This window comes from Hippoglossus stenolepis, chromosome 2, assembly GCF_022539355.2.
Source record: "Hippoglossus stenolepis isolate QCI-W04-F060 chromosome 2, HSTE1.2, whole genome shotgun sequence".
NCBI classification, from domain to species: domain Eukaryota; kingdom Metazoa; phylum Chordata; class Actinopteri; order Pleuronectiformes; family Pleuronectidae; genus Hippoglossus; species Hippoglossus stenolepis.
The window spans coordinates 10198172-10214557 of NC_061484.1; the positions used below are offsets into that span (position 1 = coordinate 10198172).

Sequence of the window (16386 nt, forward strand, 5' to 3'; positions counted from 1 at the left end):
TACTCTCATTATCACCTCGGAATGCTAGTCCTGCCTTCACGAGATCCTGCTGTGAGATCTATTAACCTGGTCGAGTATCTCTCTGTTTGTCTGCCTCTCTCGCTCTCTGGCCACTCCCTTTACATCTGATACATCAAATGAAGTCTGGAGTGCCTTTTTTTGTAATTGGTCCACCTCACACCATGCTTGTCATGTGGACCTCTGTGACAAGTGCTGCTTGATTTTTTCAGAGCAGTATTCCCACTTTCTGATCCCATTTCTCCCTCCTTTCTGCTTTTATATCTGTCTTCCCAGGTAGAAAAAGCCGACAACTGAAACAATGCATTGAATCAGAACTTGGGGAATACTCCAGCCACACATTTCAGAAAACCAATGCTTTTGGAATGACCGCCTTCAGCATTTTGGGAAAAAACATTTCTGGTTGACAGGGCCCTACACTGCAGCACATAGCAATGTAGCTCTCATTGCACCTGATGTGAGAAATGCTTCAATATGGGACGGATCTGTAGGATGGCATGGTGGCTATTTTTGAAGTGCATCCTCACTTTCATCAACAGCTCTTTCCTCCATGCCCTTGCTGTGATGTAAAGGGAGCTGCTGTCCGCTTCACCCTCTTCTTGACTCATCTCCTCCAGGCAACACTGTTTCTGTTGCTGCCCCTAGACATAACTCAGTCCTACACTCTGTCTGTCCTTCCTCATCTGTGATGGGAGTAGGGTTACTGATTCTCCCTCATTTGTTTTACTAGTTGATGGCCTGATCCAAGATAAAGAGCTGCTACCTGAGCTGCTTGCTGCAGTTCCCTGTCCTTCTGCTTTTTGGAGTCTCTCTTTTCTTGGCATTATGCTGCAAATTTTGTAAGTGAGATAAATCAATGTTGTGCATAATCAAGAATGACTTACATAATCTCTATAAAGCTGACAACACAGTACACACACATTTTTTACTGTTTTCTGACAGAGTTGAAGCATAAGCAGCATTACACTAATAATTTACCACAATATACCTCACCAGACTGTCATGTAGCTCAACTTAAAGACCTACCTTTCATTTCAATAATTACAATTTTAAATGAAACAAAACTAGTGAACTTGTCTAATTTGTAGAACAGTAAAACTGCCTTTAAATTCTCTGCCTGCCTGTCTGCCTGTCTGCCTGTCTGTCTGTCTATCTGTCTGTCTGTCTGTCTGTCTGTCTGTCTGCCTGTATCTCGCTCCCTCTCTCTCTTGTTAAACACCCAATAAGCGTCAGTAAACAGCTGGACAAGGCTTTGAAATCTGCAGTTTCGTGAGTTTTTGTTTGTTTATTTTTAGGAAACGTCGGACCAGTTGACGTAATGTTTTTTCAACAGCGCTAATGTTGTGGTTAATTGTCACCAAAGCAACGTCGGGGATTACTGAAACACCGTCATTACCTGTTTTGTCTGATGCTGCGGGTCAAAGAAAGTAGGCTGCAGCCGTTTTGGCCTGGCCCTCAGCACTGCATGAGCACTGAGTGGAGGAGGAGGGGAGGAGGGAGGGGCTGGCAGCAGAGCTTGTGAGCGCCGCGAGCATGTCGTGAAATTCTCACAGAACTCAAATAAATGCCCCGTCAGATATCAAAACACATTTGGGGAATTGATGACAGAGAGTAATTTTTATTCTTAAATATTGATGAATGAAGAAAAAATTGTGCTCCAGCAGAAGGGGCACTTTTCTCATCCAGGGCAAAAGGGCAGGTGCTTGGTACCACTGAAAGTCTATCTGTGCACATGCCTGGTTGTGTGTGATGCATAAGTGTAGTGTCTAGAAAGCGGATCACGGGCAGTCGCGTTCACCAGACATCAGCAGGGTGTGAGTTATCAAAGGAAATCCAGAGCGGAGACTGTTTTAAAACATTTCTGTTATGGCTAGATCATTAATACTCATTGGACCTATAGTCTATGAAGCAGCTATTTTAATATTTATATAATCATTATGAATTATAATGTAACTAATTCAAAACTTAGGCATATCAATGCATTTTCAGAATTTATATGTATATATATTTTAATCTACTCATTAAATAACTAATATTTTTACTCGATCATAGGCGACATGCCAAATTTAAATCTGCTTTCAGTGACAAGTGATAGCTCATCTTAGCCCGTGAGTAAACACAGTAGAACATAGTCAAATCCAAATAGTACAGCAAGCTGTAAAACAGCAGTAAGCTTAAATATGCCTATTTGTCAGACTAGAAAGGAGTCTGCTTCAGTGGTGGACCTTGTCCTCTTTTTATGTTTTCCAAATGTGTCAGATTTGGCCCAAATATCTCAAAACAATAGGTTCCTTTTTTGGAAACATGCCATGCTCCAGGTAAAATGTAATCTGGTCGCTGGGCTATGGTGTTATATGGTAAATGGTGACTATGGCTAACACCACAATACAAGTTCAGGTCACCTTTGGTTGGCTGCAGTATTACTGCGGCTTAATTGTGGCCCCAGATCTAGCAAGCAGGAGCAGATCGTTCAATTGGCATTATTCCATCCGTGGGTGGGCTAGATTACACTGTGGCAGTGTTTCATACAAATATGGGCTGAAAATTTGTTTGCCCTGTAGACACATGGTGCAAAGAGATGACAGTATGTTTTTATCTTTGTCTTTTCCTCCTGCTCTGTAGGAAGGTGATGTCTGCCCCAACTTGCTCGTGTAGGAGCGGCAGAAAATGTCTTTGTGGAGTGTCAAGACTGCGAGAAGGAGTAGACATCAGGGTCGAAATCAGCGTGAAGAACCATCAACCAAGAACAAAAGGCTGGCAACCACATCTGTGGCGCTTGCCAGCGCAAAACACTTCAGGCACTGGGACAAATAAGGGTATGTGAAACACTGTTGTGACTTGACGTCATTTTCTAACATGAACTCGGGAAATGCTCTACTTGTGTTCGTCCTGCTCCTCAGTCACACACTCATTTCTCTACATGCTGCCATCAGATCCTGCTAGGGGCTTTATGGGACGCCAACCTGAAGCGAAAATGCACGATCTACCTACAAGCTCAGTTCCCCAACCGCCTGCTGGAGAAAGTCGTCTTGGTGTCCTTCAGTCTGGCTACATCTTCATCCCAGAGACTGACAAGACCCTCTACACCCCAAACAGTAAGGTCAGTTCAATAAAACTTCAGCACTGAGAACTCACCCATATCTCTGCAAGTAGGCCATCATTTGTTCTTTTTATGAATGACTGCTGCACTGTAAAATAAACCTCTATCTCTCTTCCTGTCAGTTCATTTCCAGAATGTTTGCAGTGGCGCCCATGGAGCGGTGGAGAGGAACAGGAAATTCAAGCGGCTTCCATTGCCATTGAGTTTGTGGTATTGCATTTTTAACTTTGCATTTTACAAAACAAAAATTCTAATTAGAATCAGCTCAATGGCACATCATTTCTAGCTTTCACCATCATCTCAACAAATTCTTAGATTAAAATTTTTTAAATCTAAGAATTTAGATTCGTTCAAGGGATCTGTTGTTACAACCGTCCCATCACTCATTGTACAAGTAAAGAAACATTGTTGAAATAGTGTTAGACTTTATATAAGTGGCAGAGGTTCGAGTGTTAATGGTTGTCCCAATGACTTTTATTTTAGACTCTCACAATGGCATCTTCGTTTACCTCTGGATCCAGTCTCTCTGAAATCGAGGATCACTCTGGAAGTTTCAACTGCTGAAATTGTCAGGTTGGTATTTAATTAAATCAAATTAGATTAAACTATTTTAGGCAGCCGTCAACTTGTTAATCTTTATTAACAACCTGGCGGCTGCTAATCTATTGGACTGACAGAAATAACCAGAACAGTGACAGACTTCATGATTTGATAAAGTCCCAGCCTGGGTACTTTAAATGCAGTTTTTCTCATTTTCCGACATTTTATTTCAATTTTTTCTTGTGGCGTGTGTGTGTGTGTGTGTGTGTGTGTGTGTGTGTGTGTGTGTGTGTGTGTGTGTGCATGCATGCAGCCCTGGACTTTGGAAAGTTGTGGCTAAGTTCACAGCAACCACGGAAAGCTTTTCTGCAGAGTTCGAGGTCAAGAATATGGTGAGTCCCTTTTACCTCAAGCGTTATTTACTGTAAAACCTAAAGCATTCATTAATTTTTACTTCCACAATAAACTTACTTGATATAATACATTTTTCATTTTTAGTGCTGCCGAGTTTTGAGGTGAAACTGACGCCTTTGAGCTCCTTCTTCTATGTGGACAGTCGGATCTCACCATCAACATCAAAGCTACGTATGTGAAGGTTCTTGTTTGTGGCTCTGAAAAAGAGTTGTCATTAGTGAATTGATTGAATTAGAGGATGTGTTGGGCTTTTTGTGATTTAGTCTGTTGTCATTGTTCAGTGGTGGATCTAGGATTTTCTAAATCCAGGGCCATAAAAAGACCCACAATTTTACATGAGGACCAATTAAATATCCAACATCAATGCATCCAGTAAGGTGCACATTTAGCGTTCATATTTACTGTTGGCTCGATAGCTTTAAGCAAAACCACTTATCATTGAATATATTTGTGTTTCTTGTTCAACCACATTGTGTTCTTCAAAAAAGCTTAGAAAATGTAAAGTCTAAATTTTTATTTTTGTAAGTATTGTGAGTAACTGACCTTTTTTTCATTATTATTATATATTTTATTTCTTAAAAAGACCATACAGGACATGGTGCTTCAGGGCCCAATCAGACTACCCCTGGATCTGCCCCAGTCATTGTTTATTTCGTTTTTTTATTTTCTTGGTATACTTCATTATTATCATTTTCTTTTTATTTGTATTAAAGAGTTTATTGATTGTTTCCTTATTTTGTGAAGCGTCTTTGAGAGCATTGAAAAGGCGCTATATAAATCTGATGTATTATTATTATTATTATTATTATTAATGTCACATTTTGATGATCCCAATTTTGCTCAGTCCAGTTTTCTTCTTTGGTGTGATGGAAATTCATCTTGAATTTGAAATAATGAAATTCTCAGACTGGAGTTGCCTTTGAGTCTTTATAATAGTAAGCTCTGCAGAGGTTACACAACAAGCAGATTGGCAAAATGGAACTGGCCGCAAGTTCAAAAGCCAGAACTTATACAAAGAGCGTTTCATAAAACATGTGAAAAAGACATGAAAGACATGAGATCATCTGTGTGTCTGTCCGTACGCTGTAGCAGTCGGGAAGAAAAACATCACCAAATAAGGGCATACACCCTGTTTATCAAGGTCATAGCAGTGAGACACCGCCAAATAAGGGGTTCCATCCTGTCAGGTAGACAGTGTCACAGATTAGACACCTGGTCAGGGGTTGCACCACTACAGTGGGTACAAACCTTTGCTTCTGGCTTTAGGTATCTGTTTGGTGAAGAGGTGAGTGGCACAGCATACGTGAGTATTTGGGGGTTCAGCAGGATGATCAGAAGGAACAGCTTCCCCAGCTCTCTTCCAGAGAATATTGGTGACACATGCTATAATTCTGTCTGTCCAATTTGCCAGTTGCATTGCATTGCATTGTCACATTTCTATCTGCAGATATTAAATATTCATGATGTTCAGAATGAAACCAGACTGAACAGTACCTCAACTGTTTTGCTTACTGTTCTACTGTGCTACTATACTGTGTTTAATTGTTTTTTTGTGTGTTATGTCACATTAGATCGAGAATGGTAATGGGCAGGTCCAACTGAAGAGACAGCACATCACACAGACCTTCCAGGATATCAATAAACTGGTGGGGGAGTTCGATATTTGTATCCGTCAGTGCTGACGAAGCGGTAAGAAAGACAAACTGTGAGTTTGTGCCATTTCAGCATGTCTGATCATGTGTGATTCAACAGCTCAGGACTTATTCAATGTCATTGACAAATATGCCGCAGCTATGACGAGAAATATAAACTTCATATAGGATATGTGCATCAGAAATGACCATTTCATATATCAGTTTAGAATGTGAACAAATGTAATGAGCCTGTGGGTGGGTGTGCGTTGTGTTTCTGAACAGGTGGTGAGATGGTGGAGGCAGAGTTGAGAGGTATCCAGATTGTCACATCCTACACCATCCACTTCAAGAAAGGCGCCCAAATTTTTCAAACCGAGAATGAGCTTCAATGTTGCGGTAAAGCCTGACAGCATTTTTACACTTATATAAAATGACAGTGACGTTCTATATTTCTATGATGCAACATGAACAAATTATATTCCAGAGGGCAACAGCAGTAATTCATACATTTCTTATCATGTGTTTATTTATTTGCTGGAGACAGTGCTCATTAATCCACAGACAAAATACTGTAAAAAGTTTGCTGTATAAAGCTAATTTTATCTATCAGCTTTTACCAGGCAACCTGAAATAAAATAAAATTACCTATGTTATATAATTAAAAATATCTATGGATAATATATATGCATTATAAATATTATCTGAACAACTCAAAAAAAAAAACATAGTCAAAACACTAATCCAATTTCAATGTTTGGTTTTGCTTAAAGGGGATAGCATGCAAATTCCACTTTGTTGGTACTTCTACACGTTAATGTGGGTATCTGGCATGTCTACCAACCCAAAAACTCTGGGAAAAACACTAGCGCGTTTTATTATAGTTCCTCCTAAGTCAGAAACGTCATGCTTGAGCGACTCGATTGAGCTTCCTGGGTTTGTGAGCCGTAACAAGGCACTGAAGTCTCCCTACATGGTCTTGGCCCCCCACCTCACCCCCGTCCCCCACACTCGTTACGCCGGGTTTACACCGGGGAGGCAGCGAGCTGCGGGCAGCGCAGCGCCGTTCCCAGCGTGCAGCCGCCTGGCTGTTCTGCCGGGGCGTGCATTTCTCGCGCTGGTCAGCCCCATGAACTGTATATATAAGGTCAGCCGCGATTCTGCTTTCTCCGCTTGTTGTTGAATGTCGGGAGTTCGGGGGTAAATAATGGTCTTCATAGCCCCCCCTCTCTTTCTCTCTCTGTCTGTCTGCTGGTATTGCTTGTAATGGATGGGCAGAGGGGACATTTAATTATGATTGGGAAAATTAGAACTCCAGGACAACAGAAGGGGAATACAAAGTATGGGATTCATATTTGATATTTATATCATATAAAATATGTAATTTATATCGTTTAAAATCATGGGGGAGAGGGGAGGGGAGCTGGCTCATTAGCATTTAAGACAGGCACTCAAACAGGTCACTCTGCTTGGAAGGCTGTTTATACAGGAGTAAAAGGGTGCTGTTTTTATATGATCCTTGTGGTATTTTGACCAAGTATGTTACAGACATTTCATTAAGGAACCATATCAACTTGTGGTAAAAAATGGGCATACAATGTCCCCTTTAAATTATTCACGTGTTTATTTGTAATATATTGTAAGGTGTCTGTCAAGGTGCAGTGAAATCAAATGTATAGTCATTAATATTGTATTATTATATTATTATTATTTCTGTTGTTGTCTTGAGTTTGTATTTTAAAGGTTAGATAATTACTACTCAATTCAACAGGTTTAACTATTCAATCCCACATAGCAAATTATTTGGCCCACACTGTCCCACTGTCATCCAGCCCACATGCTGTGTTGAATGATGGCACTTGAGCGATCCGCTCCTGTTTGCCAGATCTGAGTGGCCTAATTGATTTTGTGCTATTTGTGCAATATTCACCATTGCTCTGTTCTGTCTATTGTTGCACAGTACATACACTGCATACAACAGGATGTAATAGAGTTTGTTTGCCCTTAATAAGATGTGATTAACTATATGCTTTGATAATACAGGTGAATATTTCTCATTGTTTGGCTGTTTTTGTTTTCCTTGATGGCAGATTGAAGTCACAAATCAGATGAAACTCCGGCACAGGTGTTGCAGTGGTGGTGAATCCAGGTGAGGTGGAGACAGAACCGCAGCCAATGGCTATGCAAAGCTTACAGTCAACACAGTGGCCGGAGTTTCAAGACGGCGATCAATGTAAGTGTCTGAAGTTTCTTGATTTTCATTTTTGCTCTTTATACGACACGGATTCGTTTTTGCAAACAGAAGCTGAAACCTGCATCAGAGCACATTTTTGATTTTCTTTGCAATTGATTACAATTTGATTACTATCACCCAACTCTGCAGCTCTGTGCAGGTTTCAGATATATTTAGTTTGTTGATTTGGTTCTGTTACTGCTGTCGAGATTTCTTGTAATAATCCAAATAATGCAGCTTTAAGTAAGCAAGAGCGGATCGCAAGTCCCCCTCTGGTGAAAATCAAGTTAAAAAAAAATGTGCTTAAGTCCCCTTTTTGCCTTTTATATACCATTACCTTTTATCTCGATTACACATGACAGATAGAACCCTTGACTCCCATTTGATACAAGAACATTTTTGAGTAAAGTAAGCAGTCAGCTGCATGAATGGGAGTATTTCCACCTTTTACACTGCAGTTAAGAAATGCCAGTGTAAAAAGAAAACAGATTTAGTGTTTGTGAAGTCTCTGCAGCACAGCCTCAGTGTACCCTCCAAGTTTTGGCCTGTATCATTGATTACAAAGCCAAAACACTTCATGACGCCAAGGTGCACAACTGAAGTTAAGTCCCTACCACTAACACCTGCTAACTTCTGCACTGGTAGTTGGTAACCTAAATTGTGCAGAGAGATCTTCAAGCGTGCAAGGGTTATTCAAAACCATGTCCTATATTCTTAAAAACAACAACTATGCTGTGGTTCGCCTGGTGTTCACACCATTTCAGAGTACAGAGCCTCTAAAACTGAGAAGTTTGGAAACACTGCTGACATTTTAACTCCAAAAGCAGTGTTTTAGTCCTAAGCGAGCAGGAAACAGAGATGTTTGGAAACAGGCGCCTATCACATGACCCTATTCAGAAAAAGAAAAACAAAGCGACACAGTAGCCTTGACCTCCAGTGTAGACGCATCATGGATAATCAATTACAAGTGTTGTTAAATTCTGCATTGTACAATGATACAACCGGTAACATGTAGAGGAAACAATTGATTCCTAGAGCAATTCCTGTGTCCACCGGCATATTACTGCATGCCAAGTGAGCGTGGTCATGTAATTTTCCTTTTTCGTGTGTTATTATGATAGAATTAAACCGCAGAAACGAGCCAAAGCACTCACGTTGATAGAGATCATGTTCGTAAAACATAGTAGTATGGATAAAGCCTCAGTAGCTGGAAAAGGCTCCTCCACCGCAGAGGTCATATTAGCATATTCACAGTCCCAGTCATGGACGTAGGAAGGAAGGTGAAGTGTTACATTAAGCCATTTTAAGGTGATATGAGGATTTTTTATGACAAACTTTGAATAACAATAATAAGATACAGTTGATTTTGAGGAATAAAGAGTTTTAAGGATATAATAAACTGCTGGAGTAGGACTTCAATGTTTGTCACCAATAGGATTAGAGATCGGACGGTCAGAGCTTTTATATGTATTTCTTTATAACCATGTGTGTCTCTAATTGAAGGCCAAGACCAACGATCCTCGTCTTCACTTGAGAGACAAGAAGCAAATGCCAGCATGGTATGTCCAATACAACAATAAAAGCCAAAACTACATCCACATAGGTAAGTCTAAATACCTTCAGATAGGACAAGGCTGTGATGATAAAAGTACTGTATGTGCCATGAACTATTCAGTGTGTCTCGCATTCATTGCAAAATATCATTTTGTAGGTGTGGATACAGCAGAGCTGGAATTGGAGAGCAATCTGAGCGTCAACCTCATTCTAAAAAGCAATTCAAGATCAAGACAGTGACATCACATACCTGGTGAGAGATGTTTTTCTCTGCCTCATGCCTCGACCTATGTAAAGTATAGCTCCAGTTTTAAGTACTTATGTGTGAATCTGTGCCTAGATCCTGAGCAGGGGTCAGTTGATCAAACATGGCCGTTACAGGACAAGTAGTGTTGATTTCCCTGAATATTGAAATCACCAGACATGCTGCCATCATTCCATCATGGCCTGTCATCCTAACTGACAATGAGGTGGTGTCAGACTCCGTGTGGAGTGGATGTCAAGGACACCTGCATGGGTTAAATAAGACTCACGTCACTGGTTACAGAGTTAAACTAATTACGAGAAGAAACAAGACAAGCAGAAAGTGAAAAGTTGGTTCTGTACTTTGGGATATGTTCTATGTGTTTTCATCAAGCACAAAACTGCTCGTCTCCTTTATTCATCGCCCTTCCTTCATCATTAGCTGACTGGAATCTTCGAATCCTGCTGCGTCCTACGAGCCACCATAGCATGTTTGATCTGAGGTGCCGGAGATCAGAGGCCCTGCGGTGGGACTGGTAGCAGTGGACAAAGATCGTTCTCAATAACAAGCACCGCCTCACCCAGAAAAAGGCAATTTCTTTATTCTATCGTTATCAGTGGAAATATTTCAAAAAGGTGGTTAATTTGAACAATGATGTAAAAAAAAAAAAGCCCTTTTTAAGTTTTCAGTATAGGTCGTTTCAGACATGAACTCCGAAGTTTGCCTTTCATACTGAATGAATGATGCAGGAGGAGATTCTCCATAGACGTGTTCACAACAGCACAGAAATCTCTAGAGCGTTCATGTGAGGGTGGCGCAGCAGGCAGGATGTAACGTGTTCATCCGGCTGCAGAATCTCATGTGTTTGTCTACAGCACATCGACAGTGGCATGTTATATCACCAAGCTCTCTTGAGATCTTCATCTGTGTCTTCTATGTGTGTGCTTTCTTTTCATCTTAGAGATATTTGTTTCCCCTTTTGCATCTGTCACGTGTTAGAAGGGTAATCACACTTCGCCCATTCGTTTGCGGTGAACCTTCAGAGGATCTCCAGCTCGAGTCTCTTACTTACACGACTGCGTTCTCACATACAGCAGCTGAGAAGGTCAGAGGTATCTCGTAGTCAGTCCATGTGTGTAAAGCATCTCATTTTGGAGGGTCACAATTGCTCCGCCAAAGCCCAATATATGATAGTCTATTAATTATAGTACCAATACAAATGAAAAAAGAAAGTGGTTATTTATTTGTCATTAATAGAAAAGTAAAAAAATTACCAGATGGGCCTTAATCCACATTTGGACCAAAGAATAACAATTTCTGCTCATGACCGTTCCTCCAACAAGTTTGGTGGAAATTGGTTCAGTGGTTTTGCATGATGTTGCTGACAAAAATATCCACCAACAAACAAACCAATAGACACAGGTAAAAACATAACCTCCTTGGTGGAGGTAATAATGTATGTATAGTGATGAATATCCAGTATACTGTGGTTATCTGTCATGCTGCTGATGCACACTTTATAAATACATCTTTCTTCTGGTGATTCAGAACTTGATTTATTTCCTTAATTCGCAACTTTGTATCCCTGTGTGTAAAATGACTTCCACTGTTCCAGGTGTGGGACATTGTAGAGAGGAAATACGGCAGGCTGCACACCCGGCGGAGGGAAGGACAGTATAGTGTGTTCTACGATGCCGGCCTGTTGTTGAGTCAGCACTGCCTCTGGGACTCCTACAGAACAGGTGACACAGATTTTCTCTCATTTGTTTCCCTTCTCAAATTAGAACTGATTTCATCCAACCGTCAAGATCAAAGTCAAACTGTATCCTCCGTCAGGTAATCTGTTTAACATTTAGTCTGTGTTGCATTTTCCAGAGAGAGAAATGTCGGTCCTGGGGAGGAAGCGATCTCCCACTATAATGCACGTCCACGACCAGCATGTAAGAGCCACAACTCTAAACTATCTAGTCACACACATGACTATTTGAATTTTGAATAAAGTGAACGGCCGTAATGTGGATAAGACTATTGACTAGTTTATGTATCTGTTTCCTAATTTGTCTTAATTTAAAATGCTTTATTCCAAACAGCTCCCATTTCATTTTGTACTTCATCCCTTCTCCTCTGTCTCTCTCAGCCCTCTTTCAGTGAGTCATTATGACAGTAAGACTTACCCAGCGTGAGTGCTGTTTGGATGGCATGAGGGAGACCCCTGTCATACACCCTGTCAGGCGCGCAGTGAGTACATCGGACGGTGCATCCTGTGCTGAGGCTTTCCTGCTGCTGCAGGGGTGGAGAACCTGCGAGACGAGATAGGCTTAGGATCAAACAACAGCCCACTTAGTAAGAGATGGAGTGATAGGAAGGAAAGAGGGCTGGTGGAGTCATCCTGACCAGACAAGAGATTGTACATAAAGATGGACGACAAATCTCCGCTTTCTCCCACTATTTAGAAATTCAAATCCAAAATGTCCAGAATACAACAGCTGCCATCTTGTGCATTTGGAATCAGAGTCTGAGCAGTAGCGATCAGGGGGTAGGAGCCCATGCTCAACCAATCACGAATCAGTCATAAAAGAAGTAATGTATTATTTTTAATCAAGAAAAGTACAACTTGAACCAAAGATCAGTGCTGATAAGAACTACCTAAAATGAGAAACACAATTTATTTATTAGTTCATTTTGATCCATGTTATTGCCAAAAACTCTTTTACGACATCTTAAACCGATTGTCTTCTCACGTTTGTGACACAGATTTTTCATCCAGGAATGTTTATTCTTTTAGTTTTCTTCATTTCGTCTATAGCGTTTAAGAAATGTCATCAACACAAAAGCAGCTCTGACCAGATTTATCCGTATGCAGCCAGCCGCAGGTGGCGACAGACAGCTTCACTTTTGTGTCCATTTTTTATATAAGATCTATAGGTCAGACTGGTGGTTGTGAGACAATCAAGTGGTAACCTTCCTTGTTAATGACTCTCCAGGTGAGGGGGCGACACGATGACATGGACAGCAATGCGAAATTGTTTCGCATAGGATTCCTGAGGAGTTGGCTGTAGTCGAAATCAAACTGCCTCCCTTGCCCGCCTAAACACCGAACTGGTGAGGCAATGTTGTGCCATAATGCATTAAACGTGATACCATAAAATGGGTGTGCCTTTCGGCATTCAATAAATTTGATTTATCAAAATAAAATATAAAATATTAATATTTTATTATTAATATTAAATAATAACTTTAATTGATTAAAGTTACCTAGGGAGCACCACCCTTCAAAGGAAAGGAAAGATAGCCAATTTATTGATTAAGTCTCATAAAGGTTCTAAATACAAATTTGGAACTCTAGGTGCTGTTAAATTAATAACTATAACCAAAATTACCATATGAAATGTAGTTAGGGTTGAAGGATGGAGTTCTTGACAGTGTGAGGTTGGCAAAATTCACTTATGCAAGCATTAATGAAAAACATTTGTTAAAAGGCTTATTTATTATGAATATAATAAAGTATAAAAACACAAATTACTGACGGTGTACTTACTAAACAAAGACAGGTATGTGGTATGCATGTGTGTGTCTGTGTGAGTCAGCGTGCTTTCAAAATTGCGGCTGGCCAAAGAGATAGCACCCTTTCCCCCTATGTGCTTCCAAAATGGCGGCTGGCCACTCTGGAAAACACCCCTTCCCCCTATTAGGTCTTTCGACATGTAGCAGGGGTCAGAGCTAATTAGGTGAAGGAGCCTGCATGTGTCTGTGTGTGTGTGCCAAATTAGACAAAGTTACTAGATTGGATGCAACAAAGACTGTAAGCATAACAGACTAACATTACTTTCTCAATAACTTGTAACCAAAATATCACAACCTTGCAAATCAAACTTATAAACATCACAGAATCGAATAAACAGTCTTGCTTACTTCAAGTATAATTATATTAAGCCCAGTTGTGTTACCCGTCCATTGAAGAGAGGCTAAGTTGCTATTGCAGTTCGCAGTTCTCAACAAGTCGTCTTGCTGGTTTCTGTCTCGGCCTTAGTGATTCTGTTGAGCTGTGCAGCTCAGTTGCTGGCTGAAGTTTCAAGCAGGACATCGAGTCGCACACCTGCTTGTAGGGTTGGAGGTAGAGCTGGAGGTTTCCTTGGTGAGATAGGCTGGAAGCTGCACCTTGCCTCCTCTCATGAAGGTGGATGGGAAGAGAAGATGCAGGCTGGAGAAGAGGCACAGAGCAGCCTTCCCTCCTGTGGGGATTGTGGAAGAGGCAGGAAAGAGGGCAGAAGAGACAGAAGAGGGGAGAACGAGGCCTTATATTGGCCCGGTGACCTCACAGGTCATGGGGTCCAGGAAGTGACCAATGGGAGTTGAAACCTGTGTCCCTGGGGTTTCACACCTCTGTGTAACGTTGATGCCCCCTGGGAGACTGAGTCCTGGAGGAACATGCGGCTTCAGGCCTTTGACTGAACATGTGATACCGAAGTGTTGTCTCACAAAGAAGCAGGTCCCAACAGCAACTAAATAGACATAAAAAATACTATACTTTGTTCATGACACCACCAACGTTGAAAACCTCTCTGAGTCCTTGCACTTTTGATTCAGTGACTCCACATCCTTTATGAAGGGCGTTCCTTTGCAAGACTCAATCACAACCTGGCAGTTCACTGGCGCCAGTCTTTCAAGAGTTACAGTGAGGACTCAGGTGAATTTTTGTCATACCGATCATATAAATCTCTCTCATCCCCTATTTCTTTCTTCTCTGTTTCACCACTTCTTATCCTTCTCATCGTTAAGGAATCTGCATTGGCGAACCATTGGAAGTGTTGTCTGGAAGCCATTCTTCATCGATCTCAGACTGCCCCCTACTCTGCTGTCCGTGGAGGCAGCTGGAAGGTAAGGCGATCCTCACAACTACAGCCCTAATGTTATCATGGTAAGTCTGGCCCGCGATGCTTTGTTGTTTCAGGATGGAGTCAATGAGGCGATGATCATTTTCTCTGATGTCAAAGCAAAAGTAGATATTTAAGTGATTGTTTCTTCCTGGCTTTCCCAGGAGTTTTGTGGGATCTTAAAAGTCTAAGAAAGTCTAAAATTGGTTGAATTTTAGGCTGTAAAGGGTTTTAAATGTGGTAAAATGCAACATACTAAGTCTTAAATATATGTTTAGGTAGGTGTTTTAATTCTAAATCAGTTACTTTAAGATTACCATTATTCATTTCTGAGAGAAATGTTTTGGCTTCATCCATAGTTCTAATATCTCTCTATCTGTGTAGTTCTTTCTCTGTGATGCCAGATATTAGCACGCTCTAATAAACTACAAACAAGACCAACATGGGACTGAAGTAGCTGAGTCTACGAACACCTTGGTCAGAGTTTGTCACAGTACACTGATACTGCCTGTAGTTTGTAGAGATAGTTGGTGTTTCACGGGTTATTCTCTCTGCTACTTCACTTTATCTTCAATTATGGGAAGTATAAATAATTCTGTGACTCCAATATTCACTTTGTATCTGTCGTAGTGAGCATAAGTCTTAAATTTCATTCATTATGATCTTAAAAAGTCTTAAATCTTACTTGTAAAACCCTGAAGAAACCTGGATAAGTGCAGTAGTGGCTGACATTGCTCCTTCTCATTCTCAAGGAGTCAAAATGTTCTTTTGTAAAACAATTTCAACCATTAAATTATTGTTGTTCTTTTATTTACATCAAAGTGTGCCTGAAATTGTCAAATATGAGAGGAATCGTGAAGAAGAATCCCCATCTTCTTGAGGCAGATCTTTGACCGACTGCACATATACCTCACTCATTGATGTATCTTTGTGTCTTTCCCAAGGTGCGTGTGGATCTGATTGAGGAGGAGCATGTGTACATGTGGCTTCTAAACACGCAAGGTATCGTCAGAGGTCAGAAGTCGGAGCAACAAACCACCACGATCTGTCCCCTTCGTCATCATTCCCATGAAGGAAGGACAATTCGCATTGAGTCCAAGGAGTTGTTAAGGGTCACATCTCAGCCAGTGGAGTCATGAAGATGCTGGGTGGTGGTAAGAGAAACACACTCTGTAAAATACCTCTTTCACACCACATTTGTAGGTGTAAGCAGGTATTTAAAGGCAGGTAAACCTGCTACAATTGAATGACACCTTTCCCATTGCCAGAAAAGAGAGTTTGCCTTTTTTTCCCCCTGGTGCATCATGTTCTCGTCACAAACTCCTGCTGTCTTGCAAAAAAGAGTGGCACGTTCAACTTGGTGTCACCTGTCCATCACTGCCAGTCGGATCAAACCCATGTCTGCTGCAGAGCCATTTGACTGAGGAGTGAATAACGATTGTATCCATTATGCAGGCAAAAGCCAGATGTTAGTTGGAGTTTGGGGGTTTTGAGATGTGTACGCAAGATGCAATAACCGCATAATAGGTCGGGGCAGTAGTGAGACCTTAATGGGTCAGTGGGCCGTCATCAGTGACAGAAGTGGCGAGTACTGTAGACAAGCTTTGTGACCAGGCTTGGAATTATTTGTATGATGTGTTGTTGATTTTTCTGTCTTGATCTTAACATTTGTAAATGTTGATCTCCTTGAGGTCTCCATCTTTGTTTGTGTTTACGAAGTGGCAGAACCTTGTAAGTATAACGCTCACCATGCAGCGATTTGCCTACATGCTTACTCG

At 41.0% G+C, this 16386-nt stretch overlaps 1 pseudogene; it reads left to right on the forward strand.

Moving 5' to 3' along the window:
- The window catches only part of LOC124854558, a 226801-nt pseudogene that overhangs the window by 147977 nt on the left and 62438 nt on the right, over nt 1-16386 (forward strand).